Source organism: Apodemus sylvaticus, chromosome X (genome assembly GCF_947179515.1).
Source record: "Apodemus sylvaticus chromosome X, mApoSyl1.1, whole genome shotgun sequence".
In the NCBI taxonomy this organism is placed as follows: domain Eukaryota; kingdom Metazoa; phylum Chordata; class Mammalia; order Rodentia; family Muridae; genus Apodemus; species Apodemus sylvaticus.
The window spans coordinates 144789878-144804867 of NC_067495.1; the positions used below are offsets into that span (position 1 = coordinate 144789878).

The 14990-nt window shown below is 38.4% G+C and overlaps 1 pseudogene; it reads left to right on the forward strand.

The window, feature by feature from the left end:
* The first annotated feature begins 1236 nt into the window (after positions 1-1236).
* LOC127675944 (uncharacterized) lies at positions 1237-1337 on the forward strand (annotated as a pseudogene).
* Positions 1338-14990: the final 13653 nt, after the last annotated feature.

Consider the following 14990-nt stretch of genomic DNA (forward strand, 5'->3'; position numbering starts at 1 on the left):
ACGCAGGGACAGGACTGAAGCCCTGAGGGCCAGAAGAAAGAATGGAAACAGGCAACCTCCGGAGGAAGTGTAGGTCCCTCTAGAATATACCAGAGACCTAGGAGGGGAGAGATTCTCTCAGGAATCAAAGGGAGGTACCTTATATGAAATGCCCTACAGTGGGGAGAGGGAACATGTAGAGTCCACCTCCAGTAAAAAGACAGGGCATCAAGTGGAGGGATGGGGTTGCCAAGCCCCAGTCAAAAACTCTGACCCAGAATTGTTCCTGTCTGAAAGAGCTGCAGGGACAAAAATGGAGAAGAGCCTGAGGGAAAGGAGGTCCAGGGACAGGCCCAAAGTTGGATCCAGCTCTATGCTAGAGTGTGCTTACAAACAGAAGCCTAAAATGAGGGTCCTCTGAAAGGCCCAAAAAACAGCTAAGAGTCAGATGCAGATATTTATACCCAACCAATGGACAGAAGCTGGTGACCCCTGTGGTTGAATTAGGGAAAAACTGTAAGAAGCTGAGGAGGAGGGCTACCCTATAGGAAGACAAGCAGTATCAACTAAGCTGGACCCCCAAGACCTCTCAGATACTGGGCCATCAAGCAGGCAGCATACACTAGCTGATACAAGGGCTCCAAGGCATATACAGCAGAAGACTGCCAGTTCTTGATTCAGTGAGAGAAGATGCACCTAACCCTCAGAGAGTTGGGGGCTCCAGAGAGTGGTGAGCTCTGGTGGGGTGGGAGTGGGGGTTGGGACATCCTTGTGGAGACAGGTCAGGGGGTGGTGGGTGTGGGGAGAAGGTGTTGAATGTGGAACAGTCAGAGAGTGGACCAGAAGTGGGATAAAGACTGGACTGTTTAAAAAAAAAAAGATTGCTGGGCAGTGGTGGCACATGCCTTTAATTCTATTGCTTGGGAGGCCAGCCTGCTCTACAGAGTGAGTTCCGAGACAGTCAGAGCTATACAGAGAAACTGTCTTGAAAATTTAAAAAAAAAACAAGAAAGAAAGAAAGAAAGAAAGAAAGAAAGAAAGAAAGAAAGAAAGAAAGAAAGAAAGAAAGAAAGAAAGAAAAAGTAAAAAATAAAAAATGATTAAAGAACAAAAAAGAAAGAACAAAAGACAAAAGAACATCATAAAGGTATTACCAAAATGATGACCATAATTTTTAAAAATCAAGAAAATGTACTATAAAGATATTAATGTTTATATATAATTTTATCTGGTGGTTTTTCAAATATATTGGTTTTAATCGGCCCTAGCAGCATTACAGATGTGCCTGTTCTGTCACACAAGCATCAGTAGGTGGCAGAGAGGAGAGAGGCTATGTCTATGCTTAGTAGCCTAACATTCCCTGAAAAAAAGCAAGCCTGAGACAACCACCAGTTTGGAACCAGGGAGCCTGGACAGGGGGCTAGCCTAAGATGACCACCAGTCTGGTAGCTCCCAGGACTTGGAGCATGCCAGAGACTAGAAGAACCTCACCTGAAAACCATGGGCCCTGGGCAGGAGTGAGTCCAAGACAGATGGCCCTTGCAAGGGCCACCAGACTAGTTCCATGGGGCCTGGACAGTCTAAGATGCACCACACATGCCTTGGAGGAAAGTTGCCCAGACTATGACTTAGACGACCTCTGTCAGATGCCACAATAATGCATTGTAATTCTGAAACCACTCCTGAGATGATCCCAGACCCTCAGAGACCCTGGGCACCACTAAGAGGAGCAAGTAAGTGGTGGAGAAATGCATGAGAAGGAGAAACAGAAGGATGTGTGCACAATGAAGTGGGGCAGAACTGGAGACTTCAGAGTAGTGAGGAAGAGCTTGATGTGAGTAGCCAGTGATGTCACCTAGGACCACAACTGGATCTGTGGCCCTGCAGCAGCAGGAGTCTATTACTAACAAAGGCCAGGTGGACATCCCCGGTCTTGGATGGTACTCAGGGACATGTTGATATATGAGGGCAGTTCATAACTTGCCCCTCCCATCAAATAAGCATTGAGGAGAGCTGGCCTTGAAAACATGAGCGCCGGCTACAGTAATTGGGAGAGCTGCCTTGCACATTGCCAGAGTTGCAGGTGAACTGGCCCCAAGGATACAAATGTGGAAGAACTTGCCTACTTTCTCCTGTCAGGTGGCCTGGACAATGGAGAGATACCCTCCTCAACCCTCACTGCCTGAAGCAGGCTGGTGACCTGCCCCTTGTGGTTTTTAAAGTGGGAAAGCTGGACCTGCCTCTTTACAACTGTAGCACTCAGAAAAGTAGTCACTACACCTCACTCGGAAGCACAATTGAGCTGATCCTGGTGGCAGGGGCCAGCACCAAGAGTTGTGAGCATGCAAAAGCTGGCCCTGCCTCTTGCAGTAGCATGAACAAGGGAGAGATCCCCTCCTTTCCCTTTTGTTCCAGCCACCAGTGGAAGTAGGGGAGAGCTGATCCCAATGGGGTCATGAGAACAGTAGAGCTGTCTCTTCCCCTCACCTGCTGTAGCACTGAAGAGAGCAAGCCCTGTACCTAGCTTGGGAAACAGGATAATGCTGGTCCTGCTTGAGGGGTTTGCTAGTGAGCTAGCCCCAGAGGGTGTGAGAGTAAGAGAGCTGGTGTGCTGGCCACTAATATACCTCTCAGGCCCAGATGCAAATCTTTGAATTGGCCTATCCCACATCGATGAACCACTGGAGTAAATGAAGGGGCCACTCAGTCCTTCAGATCAAAATATACAAGATGTTCATCACACAGTGCAACAAGATATCTGAGAGGAGTCCCAGTGAGGTTCCAATATCGATAGAATAGCAGAAGGAAGTCATTGGCTTCATACCAGTAATGAACATTTGCAAGCAAAGAAGAATAGACAAAAGGGTATACTGTGGAACACACTACTCAGTAAGACTTTTTTTCAATGGGGAAGTTGTCGAGGTGGAAGGCAGGGGAGAGGGAGATAAATGGGATTGGGGTGCATGACTCACAAAGAGCCAATGAAAATTAAAAAAAAAAATTACCTTCAAAGGACAGAAGAGATAATTTCATAAGATTTTCATAGGATAAAACATTTTATTTTGAGCTTTTATTATCTTACTCATCTAGTACTAATTGTAAATGCATTTAAGATATACTAACTATAAAAGACTTCTGGCTCAGTTCTGTGTATTTATTCAAAAAACAATCATTTGTATCCACATTAAATACACACTAGATGCCTCCAAGTAATCAGATTTGTAAACTGTATAACCAACCTTCAGATAACTCCTGAAAAATCTGTGGTTTTATCTCTATATAAAATTAAGAATTTCTGTAGCTTTTGATATCTAACTTTCAATGGGAAGTGAAATCAATACAACTGTGATTCCAATAATAATTTCAGAAAGAGCTTTTTCTTTTCAGCTTTTAAGTCTATATAACAAATGTCAGAGCAGAGGAACTAGAAGGGCAAGAGGTAAAGCTTTGTGGAAGAGTAGATGTTTATCATATCATGTGAAAGTCTTTGGATTCTGTCATCAGCATAAATAAGGAAAGAAAGAAAGAAAGAAAGAAAGAAAGAAAGAAAGAAAGAAAGAAAGAAAGAAAGAAAGAAAGAAAGAAAGAAAGAAAGAAAGAAGAAAGAAAGAGAGAGAGAGGAAGGAAGGAAGGAAGGAAGAAAGAGAGAGAAAGAAAGAAAGAAAGAAAGAAAAAAGCAAAAATAAAGAGAAGAAAAGGGAAGACATCAGCTGGAATAAAAAATGAACTTTTTAATTTCAATTAATCTATATATTAAAAGAAATATGTTTTCTGTTAAATTGGTGCAAAGTGTTATGTAAAACCCAGGATTATATCAGCAAGATGTTGTTCCTCAGGATGAAAAAATGCAGTGAGAAGAACTTCAGTATGAAACATACATCCAAAAGTATTATGAACAAATTTTGAGAGTAAATACAGAAATGTCCAGCACTCAAATAACACTGCTACCTGGAAGTTTTTCTAACTCAGTTTTTCCAACTGACACTCTTAAGTAGAGATTTTGGAGAGAAGTAACAGAGTGCCCTAGCCTAGAAACTAAGGCAAGATATCATGAGACCCTTATCCAGAAGCCACATAAGAAAATAAATGGAGTGTGTGCAAACTCGGCAGCCAGTCCCACAACACCCAGAGGAAGCTCCATTCCCAGGCATTTTTACACACCCAGGATCACAGGATCACAGGAGCTTGGTAGCACCAGGATCTCAGGGTCCCAGAGGCAGTTTGACTCCCAGGAGCTCATACCCACCCAGGATCTCAGGATCACAAGATCCCAGAATCACAGGACCACAGAGACAGCTAGGATTCTGAGGAGTTCTGACACAACCAGGATCACAGGAAGGACAGGCTCCACTCAGATGTAGTGAGAGCAGGTAGCACTAAAGATAACCAGATGGCAGGAGGCAAGCATAAGAACATAAGCAACAGAGTAAACCAAGGTTACTTGGCATCATCAGAACCCAATTCTTCCACCATAGCAAGTCCGAAATACACCATCACACTGGAAAAGCAAGATTCAGATCTAAAATCACTTCTCATAATGGTGATAATAGAGGACTTTAAGAAGGACATAGATAACTCCCTTAAAGAAATACACAGGTAAACATCTAGAAGTCCCTGAAGAGGAAACACAAAAATCCCTTAAAGAATTACAGGAAAACACAATCAAACAGATGAAGGAAATGAACAAAACTACCCAAGATCTAAAAATGGAAATAGAAACAATAAATAAATCATAAAAGGAGACAACTGCAAAAATAGAAAACCTAGGAAAGAGATCAGGAGTCAACAACAGAATACAAGAGATAGAAGACAGAATCTCAGGTACAGAAGATAGCATAGAAAACATTGAAACAACAGTCAAAGAAAATACAAAATGCAGAAAACTCTTAACCCAAAACATACAGGAGATTCAGGACACAATGACAAGACCAAATCAAAGGATAATAGGTAAAGAAAAGAGTGAAGATTCCCAACTTAAAGGTACAGTAAATATCTTCAAGAAAATTAAAGAAGAAAACTTCCCTAACCTAAAGAAAGAGATGTCCATGAACATACAAGAAGCCTACAGAACTCCAAATAGACTGGACCAGAACAGAGATTCCTCCCAACATATAATAATCAAAACACCAAATGCACTAAACAAAGAAAGAATATTAAAAAGCAGTAAGGGAAAATGGTTAAGTAACATATAAAGGCAGACCTATCAGAATTACACCAGACTTCTCACCAGAAACTATGAAGGCTAGAAGATCCTGGGCAGATCTCATGCAGACTCAAAGAGAACACAAATGTCAGCCAAAACTACTATATCCAGCAAAACTCTCAATCACCGTAGATGGAGAAACTAAGATATTCTATGACAAAACCAAATTTACACAATATCTTTCCACAAATCCAGACCTACAAAGGATAATAGATGGAAAACACCAACACAAGGAGGGAAACCAGACCCTAGAAAAAGCAAGAAAATAATCTTTCAACAAACCCACACAAACATGATTCTACCCCAACAGCAAAAACAAAAGGAAACACTTTTCTTTAATCTCACTTTTTTTTACATCTTTTTAACTTTTTTTTATTCGATATATTTTTATTTACATTACAAATGATTTCCCCTTTTCTGGCCCCCCACTCCCCGAAAGTCCCATAAGCCTCCTTCTCTCCCCCTGTTCTCTCACCGACCCCTTCCCACTTCCCTGTTCTGGTTTTGCTCTATACTGCTACACTGGGTGTTTCCAGAACAAGGGGCCACTCCTCTGTTCTTCTTGTACCTCATTTGATGTGTAGATTTTGTTTTGGGTATTCCAGTCTTCTAGGTTAATATCCACTTATTAGTGGATGCATACCATGATTCACCTTTTGAGTCTGGGTTACCTCACTTAGTATGATGTTCTCTAGCTCCATCCATTTGCCTAAGAATTTCATGAATTCATTGTTTCTAATGGCTGAATAGTACTCCATTGTGTAGATATACCACATTTTTTGCATCCACTCTTCTGTTGAGGGATACCTGGGTTCTTTCCAGCTTCTGGCTATTATAAATAGGGCTGCTATGAACATAGTGGAGCATGTATCCTTATGACATGGTGGGGAATCCTCTGGGTATATGCCCAGGAGTGGTATAGCAGGATCTTCTAGAAGTAACGTGCCCAGTTTTCTGAGGAACAGCCAGAGTGATTTCCAGAGTGGTTGTACCGATTTGCAACCCCACCAGCAGTGGAGGAGTGTTCCTCTTTCTTCACACCCTCTCCAACACCTGCTGTCTCCTGAGTTTTTAATCTTAGCCATTCTGACTGGTGAAAGGTGAAATCTCAGGGTTGTTTTGATTTGCATTTCCCTAATAACTAATGAAGTTGAGCATTTTTAAAGATGCTTCTCAGCCATCCCAAGTTCTTTAAGTGAGAATTCTTTGTTTAGCTCTGTACCCCATTTTTTAATAGGGTTATTTGGTTTTCTGGGGTCTAACTTCTTGAGTTCTTTGTATATATTGGATATTAGCCCTCTGTCAGATGTAGGGTTGGTGAAGATCTTTTCCCCATCTGTTGGTTGCCAATTTGTCTTTTTGATGGTGTCCTTTGCCTTACAAAAATTTTGTAATTTTATGTGGTCCCATTTGTAAGCTATTGGTGTTCTGATCAGGAACGTTTCCCCTGTTCCCATTTCCTCAAGGGTCTTCCCCAGTTACTTTTCTATTAGTCTCAATGTGTCTTGTTTTATATGGAGGTCCTTGATCCACTTGGAGTTGAGCTTAGTATGAGGAGATAAGAATATATCAATTCGCATTCTTCTGCATGCTGACCTCCAGTTGAACCAGCACCATTTGTTGAAAAGGCTATCATTTTAGCACTGGATGTTTTCAGCTCCTTTGTCGAAGATCAAGTGACCATAGGTGTTTGGGTTCATTTCTGGGTCTTCAATCCTATTCCATTGATCCACTTGCCTGTCATTGTACTAATACCATGCATTTTTTAACAGTATTGCTCTGTAGTACTTCTTGAGGTCTGGAATACTGATTCCCCCTGAAGTTCTTTTACTGTTGAGAACAGTTTTAGCTCTCCTGGGTTTTTTGTTATTCCAGATGAATTTGAGAATTGCTCTTTCTAACTCTATGAAGAACTGAGTTGGGATTTTGATGGGGATCACATTGAATCTGTACATTGCTTTTGGCAAGATGGCCATTTTAGCTATATTAATCCTGCCAATACATGAGCATGGAAGATTTTTCCATTTTCTGAGGTCTTCTTCCATTTCCTTCTTCAGTGACCTGAAGTTCTTATCATATAGATCTTTCATTTGGTTAGAGTCATGCCAAGATACTTTATATTGTTTGTGGCTATTGTGAAGGGTGTTATTTCACTAACTTCTTTCTCAGCCTGCTTATCCTTTGAGTATAGGAAGGCTATTGATTTGCTTGAAATAATTTTATAAGCAGCCACTTTGCTGAAGTTGTTAATCAGCTGTAGGAGTTCTCTGGTAGAGTTTTTTGAGCCACTTAAGTAAACTATCATATCATCTGGAAATAGCGATAGTTTGACTTCTTCCTTTCCAATTTGTATCCCTTTGACCTCCTTATGTTGTCGAATTGCTCTAGCTAGAACTACAAGTACTATATTGAAACATATGGAGAGAGAGAGGGCAGCCTTGTCTAGTCCCTGATTTTAGTGGGATTGCTTCAAGTTTCTCTCCATTTAGTTTGATGTTGGCTACTTGTTTGCTTTATATTGCTTTTATTATGTTTAGGTATGGGCCTTGAATTTCTGTTCTTTCCAAGACTTTTAGCATGAAAGGATGCTGAATTTTGTCAAATGCTTTTTCAGTATCTAATGAAATGATCATGTGGTTTTTTCTTTGAATTTGTTTATTTAGTGGATTGCATTGATCGATTTCTGTATATTGAACCATCCCTGCATCCCTGGGATGAAACCTACTTGATCATGGTGGATGATCGTTTTGATGTGTTCTTGGATTCAGTGGGCAAGTATTTTTGCATCGATATTTATAAGGGAAATTGGTCTGAAATTCTCTTTCTTTGTTGGATCTTTGTGTACTTTTGGTATCAGCATAACTGTGGCTTCATAGAATGAGTTGGGTAGTGTTCCTTCTGTTTCTATTTTGTGAAATAGTTTGAAGAGTATTGGTGTTAGGTCTTCCTTGAAGGTCTGATAGAATTCTGCACTAAAACCATCTGGTCCAGTGCTTTTCTTGGTTCGGAGACTTTCTATGAACCCTTCTATTTCTTTAGGGGTTATGGGACTGTTTAGATGATCTATTTGGTCTTGATTTAATTTTGGTATTTGATATCTGTCTAGGAAACTCTCCATTTCCTCCAGATTCTCCAGTTGTGTTGAGTATAGTCTTTTGTAGTAGGATTTGATGATTTCTTGAATTTCCTCAGTTTCCGTTGTTATATCTCCCTTTTCATTTCTAAGTTTGTTAATTTGGATACTTTCTCTGTGCCCTTTGGTCAGTCTGGCTAAGGGTTTATCTATCTTGTTGTTTTTCTCAAAGAATCAGCTCCTGGTTTTGTCAATTCTTTGTATGGTTCTCTTTGTTTCTACTTGATTGATTTCGTCCCTGAGTTTGATGATTTCCTGCCTTCTACTCCTCCTGGGTGAATTAGCTTCTTTTTGTTCCAGGGATTTCAGGTGTGTCATTAAGCTGGTAGTGTATGCTCTCTCCATTTTCTTTTTGGAGGCACTCAGGGCTATGAGTTTTCCTCTTAGCACTGCTTTCATTTTGTCCCAAAGATTTGGGTATGTTGTGCCTTCATTTTCATTAAATTCTAAAAAGTCTCTGATTTCTTTCTTTATTTCTTCTTTGGCCAAGGTGCCATTGTTCAGTTTCCATGTGTATGTGGGCTTTCGGTTGGTTTTGTTGCTATTGAAAATCTTTAATATCTCTTAATATGAAAATTAATATTGCTAACATATCCTAATCAGTTGAAACTCAAAAATACGAGGAATTAGAAAAATGTTGGCTGTCACCCAGTGGTCTCTCTAATTTGGTAATTGGAGAAATATGCCCAATATTGTACAATCTATATATACTTTCTGCTTGTTTGTATGTAATAGTGTCTTGCTGTGTACCACATAATGGTCTTGATATCACGCTTCTCTTATCTTAGCCTCTCTATTAGTAGGCTTGTTTATTTGATATTTTTACACCATACTATGGTTTTCAGAAGAGTTTACATATTTCAAAATTATTTACACAGTCAAAAGAAACATAGACAATTTGGGAAGTGGCCTGTAAAAGAACAACAAAGGGTGAGACTGAATGTTTTCCTTGATGTTTATTATTATTATATCAATTTTGAAGATGACCTTATAAGTTATTCTTTTTTCTAAGATTAATGCTTTCAAAATCATTTCAGCCAATGAACCAGAATCTTACCTTCACCTAATATCTGTTCCACCCTTCAAGCAGAAACATTGTTCATTGGAACAGTTGATGAATGACTTTATGGATAGACCATCTTAATACACACAGCATTTCTTAAATGAATGTAACTTGTTCACTGTGGGCTGAGAATGATGACAATCACTCAAGTCAAACAGCTTTGACAATAGCAGAAAATCTGCATCCAAATAATTGTGTCTACAATTCATTCCTTGGCACAGTAGAACTGTCAACTCTTAGCTTAGCTACTATGGAGGTAAAATCCTTTGGGGATGTGAGGGACATTGAAGTACAGCATTAATACAATAAACTTCATTGTCTAAAAATTGTTCTTATTTTGGGTTTGTACCATAGTCAAGATTTTAAGCTCTACTAAAAATAAAACAAACAAAAAGACTTTATCTTTTTTATTTTCATTTAATAACATGTCCATCATTTTTATGATTAGTATAAAATATATATAGTGTTGAATATAATAAAAAGGAATAAAAGAAATAAGAAAATAAATGGAGTTGATTAGGGTATTTCATAGAAAGCAGGCCTAAAGCCCCCTGCTGTATCTTAGCTCTCAAAGTTATGGACCACCAAAACACTCTTAGTAATGAAGTCCTTTTGGCCTACAGCCAGCTTCATCTTTTTATCCAATACCTAACTTTATACTATGCTACAGTGGCTAAGAGATTTTGTGAACAGTGGCCTGGTCTCACTGACAAACTGGTATATACCTTGGGCAGGCCTTGGCTGACAGTGAGTGGAACTGATTTATAGAAGCATTACTATTGGTTTTGCTTCAACCTCATTAAGGCAGTCAGTTGTGGTAATATAGACTTCTTTCTGAATTAAAGAAGCTCTTCCACTGGATGGAGTGTTTATCCTTATTTAATTCTTTAAACAGCATTCCTTATGTGTTGAATACTAAATTATGGTGAAATAAATGCAGAGATTTTTTTTTCAAGTTGCTTAAGTAATTTTACTTCCCTGGAGAAATGTATAAGGGAAACAATTCTACACTTCCCACAGATAAGATGAGAAATGATTCTTAGAAATCCCAACTTGTAATCACTCTATTTGGTGGTTCCAAAACTATGAACAGAACATGTTAAGGGCAGATTTACCTGGAACAGTTTGAAGTTAATCCCATTTCAGATTTTTGTGGGAGCTACGAAATGGCTATGACTAGGGAATGCTAGAGGTTGAGATGGGATAAAGCTTTGCGTCACATTCTTGATATAAAGTATCCTGTTATATTGGCAGGTTCTTTATGTCACCAAAGGGCTTCAGGAATTTTGTAATTCCATGGACTCTTTTGCATGGAAGACTTAATCGAAGAATTACTTAAAGCTAAATTGGAGAAGTAGTGAGGATTTTACTTTCTTTAGTTTCTGGGCTTTGTGACAAAATGACTACCTTCAAGAAGCACATTTAATTTAAGAAAACTAAGAGAAAAGAGTATAGGCCCAGAGAGAAGATAGTATAGGGATGGAGTCCCTGGACTGGCAGTCTTTCTCATCTTTAGAGTTAACTGCCTGTCCTGAGACCTAACTCTGTCCCTTCTCTTCTCCAGGCTCTGGGCTATTTATTCTCTCTTAGCTCCTTGAGATTAAATGATGATGTTGTTTTTTTTAAAGCAATAGAGAAACATATTTTCATTCTCAGATATCCCATCTCGGTTCATCAAAGAGGAAAAGAAAATAGTTTCATTGAAAGAAGAGAGCAGTTTAGCTTAGCCAGACTTGGGTATTTGTTAGGAGCCTAGGCCCATTCAAGAATTGTGACAAGTAGAAAAATAAGGACCCCCTTGAAGTCTATACCACCAGTCTGGAAAACTTTACCATAAACTCTATCCCTATGATTTAATTCAGCAGTGTAAGCTCCTACCAACTAAGGAATCAATGGCTAGGAATGTCCAGATTGCACTCATTTTGCTACAAAATACATAATCCTAACAGTGACTCAGTAACCCCTATACACAGCTGGTATAGGCATTGAAAGAGGCCTGGGGTGGTATTATTTTTAAATAACATTTAACTGACTTTCAAAATAGCTGTTACTGTTAAGAAATTGCTACTATTGCCCACACTTTGGAATCTTCACACAGATTTGTCTGTAGAAAGTTTACATTGTGCCCATGTGTCTAAAGGAGAAGAGTTACTCTGAGGTTACTGTGGAAATTGCTTGTGATGGTTCTACAACCTCATCTGAGGCCTTGACCAAATTTCTGAATTTGTCATTCAGTTTCACATTTTTTAAGTAATATAAAAGAATATAATTAAATTGAAGTAGCATTCTCATAAAATGGTGAGATGGATTCATATTAGGGCTCAAATGGATCGATAGCACCCTTCATACTTTTATCCATTTTTATTCCCAACTGCTTTTATCCAAATAGTCACAGACATAAGTTTATTGCAGATTGTAAATATTTGTTGCCAGAGTGCTTTCTATTTTAAAGGAGTAAAAGTAACTATCTCCTTAACAAGGACTTTTTTTCTATTAGAAGTTGATATACACATGATATATCACACATTCTAACATAGTGTTCTTATTCGGGTAATTCAGAATAGACCAGAGAGAAGACAGACTCAAAATGGCTTTTCTCCTCTCCCATCAGCTGACATTTTCCTGTCATTTTCATAAGAACTAATGTCCCTGTTTATTAGTTACATCAAGATTTTATCTTTAATTTTTCAAATAAAATGCATGTACACATACAAGAGAGAATCTAAGATTTATGTGCTTGCCTTTGATATAGACTTTTATTTCTTAGTCATTTTGCCTGAGCAAGGCATGATAAAATTCCTTCCTAGCTTTATGAGATGACTTTCATGATCTCTCTGCTTTGGGCTCATTACTGAGATCTACTAGTCTTCTTGGATGATGTGGTCAAAACTTTTCTGATCAGTCTGCTGCATTTAGAACTGCTCACTTTCTTACTATGCTGAATTGGTACCTGAGGCATTTAATCATTCTCTTCACTTTTTTCCTATTTGGCATCAATAATTATTATTTACTTCCAAGTTTAGAGCCAAGGAAGCCTAGATAGGTTTCAATTAGTATATGGTTTGCCTAGAAGAAGATTCTCTCTACAGCTAGGTGCTGGAAATTGCTTGGGGTACAAGGCTGTTAGTGAATTCTGGAGACTTCAATTGCCTTTCAGTTTCCTTCACTTGCTTATACCCCTTATTCCATCTTAATGAATAGATCTTCAACAACAAGCTGAAAGACAGAGGAAAAGATAAACTCAAGGGAGAAATTAAAGTTTTCAATCATATCACAATTTTTATACTAAAAATGGAGGTTTAGGAGACAAAAGATTCATGACAACATGGCATAATTAAGATTTAGGCTGGAGATATGTTTTCTTGTGATCCCCATTGAAGCCTGTGGTCATATCACAGACATGGTTCCTAGAGAAAGCATTTGCTATCCTGATATATACTCCTCCTGCTTTAGAGAAAATGGGAACTAAGGTGGAACAAGAGACAAAAAGAGTCAATAATCAAAGGGAGACTGACATGTGGAAGGGATACTGAGAGAAAGCAGAAATGATCACTTAATTGTTCATAGTTTGCTGATAATTTTGTGGTCAATAATCAAAGGGAGACTGACATGTGGAAGGGATACTGAGAGAAAGCAGAAATGATCACTTAATTGGTCATATTTTGCTGATAATTTTGTGGTATGAATGCCCTCTCACCAGTTTTCTGTGAAATCTTAACTAAAATCATCATTACACATTTGTTGATGTAGGTCCATTGAGAGGAAAAAATGCAAGTAATTTAGCTCTATGTCCAACTGAGTTCAGGGAAAAAATAAGAGATACAGAAATCTGGAACAAAGAAAGAAATGGGGCACAGGTCAAAAAGTAGGAAATCTTATTCCATGATTTGATGTTGCAGATATATAAGAATGCCTATAGCAAGTTGAAACAGACATCTAAAGTGTTCCCCAAGTTATGTGGAAGCAAAGCAAATGTTCTGTCTTTGGCAGGCAGATAAATACCAACCTTGTCAGGAAGGATTGATCCTTTATTATATACCCAGAAAACTCCATGTCACCTCTATATGTCAGTTTTGTATGTAATCTTCTGGGTCTTGTTTGCCAACATATCTTGTTTTGCCCTTTCATTTCTCTGGAAGATAATTTTGTAGACTCAATTGGCCAGATTGTGACAGTCCTTCTTTTAACCACACATCTGGGTATTTCGAGATGGCCAACAAACATTCCTGAAATTGCTTTTAGCTTTCAAAACTGTTTTTGAAACAAGATCTGACTGGCAATATGTCATCTCCGTCCTCACCCCAGCACTTTGCCTCTGATACTTATTGGTCTTTGTCCAGTCGCCTTTGCTACATATCTATTCTTTCAAAGACCGCCGGGGAACTTTGGACTTAGTTAAGGAGCTATCTTTCCTTAGCCCCCTATTTTTCATCTTAAATGCTGATCACAACAGATCAATACCTTTTGAAAATTATCTGTGGTTAAAAACATGTGTGTGTCCCCTAATCTGATTATGTGTTATGCCATTTGATTAAAAGATTTTCTGTGGATGTAAATGCTGATTTTAAGATTGGAAGTTTTGTAACCTGGATTATATGGGTGTAACTAATGAAATAACAAGAAATTTAGATGTGAAAGAGGAAAGCTTCAGTGTCAGAATCAAAGAATGAGAGACAAATTAAGTTATGTCATGGAGAACTCTTGAGCCAAATACTGTAGGCACCTCTAGGAGCTGTAGAAGAAAAGCCATCAAGCTCTTCCCTAGAGCCTCTAGGAAGGACCAGAATCATTCAGACCCTCACTATCCAGTGAGTCAATCTAGCCTTCTGACCTCCAGAAATGTAAGAGAATAAAGTTGAATTATGTGAAAGAAACTACAGTTTATTTTGTTATAGCAACTATGGGAAATGAATATACCATCTATGTAGTCCTTTGAACTTGGGAAACATGTACTTATAAAAATAATAAGGAACTTAGAAAAGGGGAGCACTGGATTGTTTTTGCATATCTAGTCAGTGACAAGAGTTTCCATATGCACTATCCCACAGTCTTCTTACAATAACTCAGTGAATGTATTTGCTCTCAGATGACGAATTTTAAAATGAAGAACTTTTACATAGGCCTTTTAGATACCTTGTAATGATTTTTAAAAATTATCACAGATTTAAGTGATTGTAAACCCTAGATTTATACTATATAAAGTTCTATGACTCTGAAAAGAAGGGAATAGTTACATATTGCACATATTGAGTGCTGACTATGTGCTAAGCCTTTCACTAGATAGTTTCATACCTTTCTTAAAAAGATACAGTATTCTTTATCTTTTTCTTTAAAAAAAAAACGCTCTTTTTTTCCTAGAGCTGATTAATTTTTAATTTTACGGTTTCTTTTTACATAGATACATACAATCACAATCCCTTCCCAGTCCTTCCAAGTCTGCCTCCCTCATTTTGACCTCCCCCATAAAAGAAGTAATAAATTAATATAAAAATAAACAAAGAAAAAATAGTCCAATTTGTGTTATCTATACAGTCACTGAAGCATGGTCAAACTTTCAGTGGCCTGCTACTTAAGAAAGATTCATTCTCCTCCTATATCTGCACCAGAAGCCT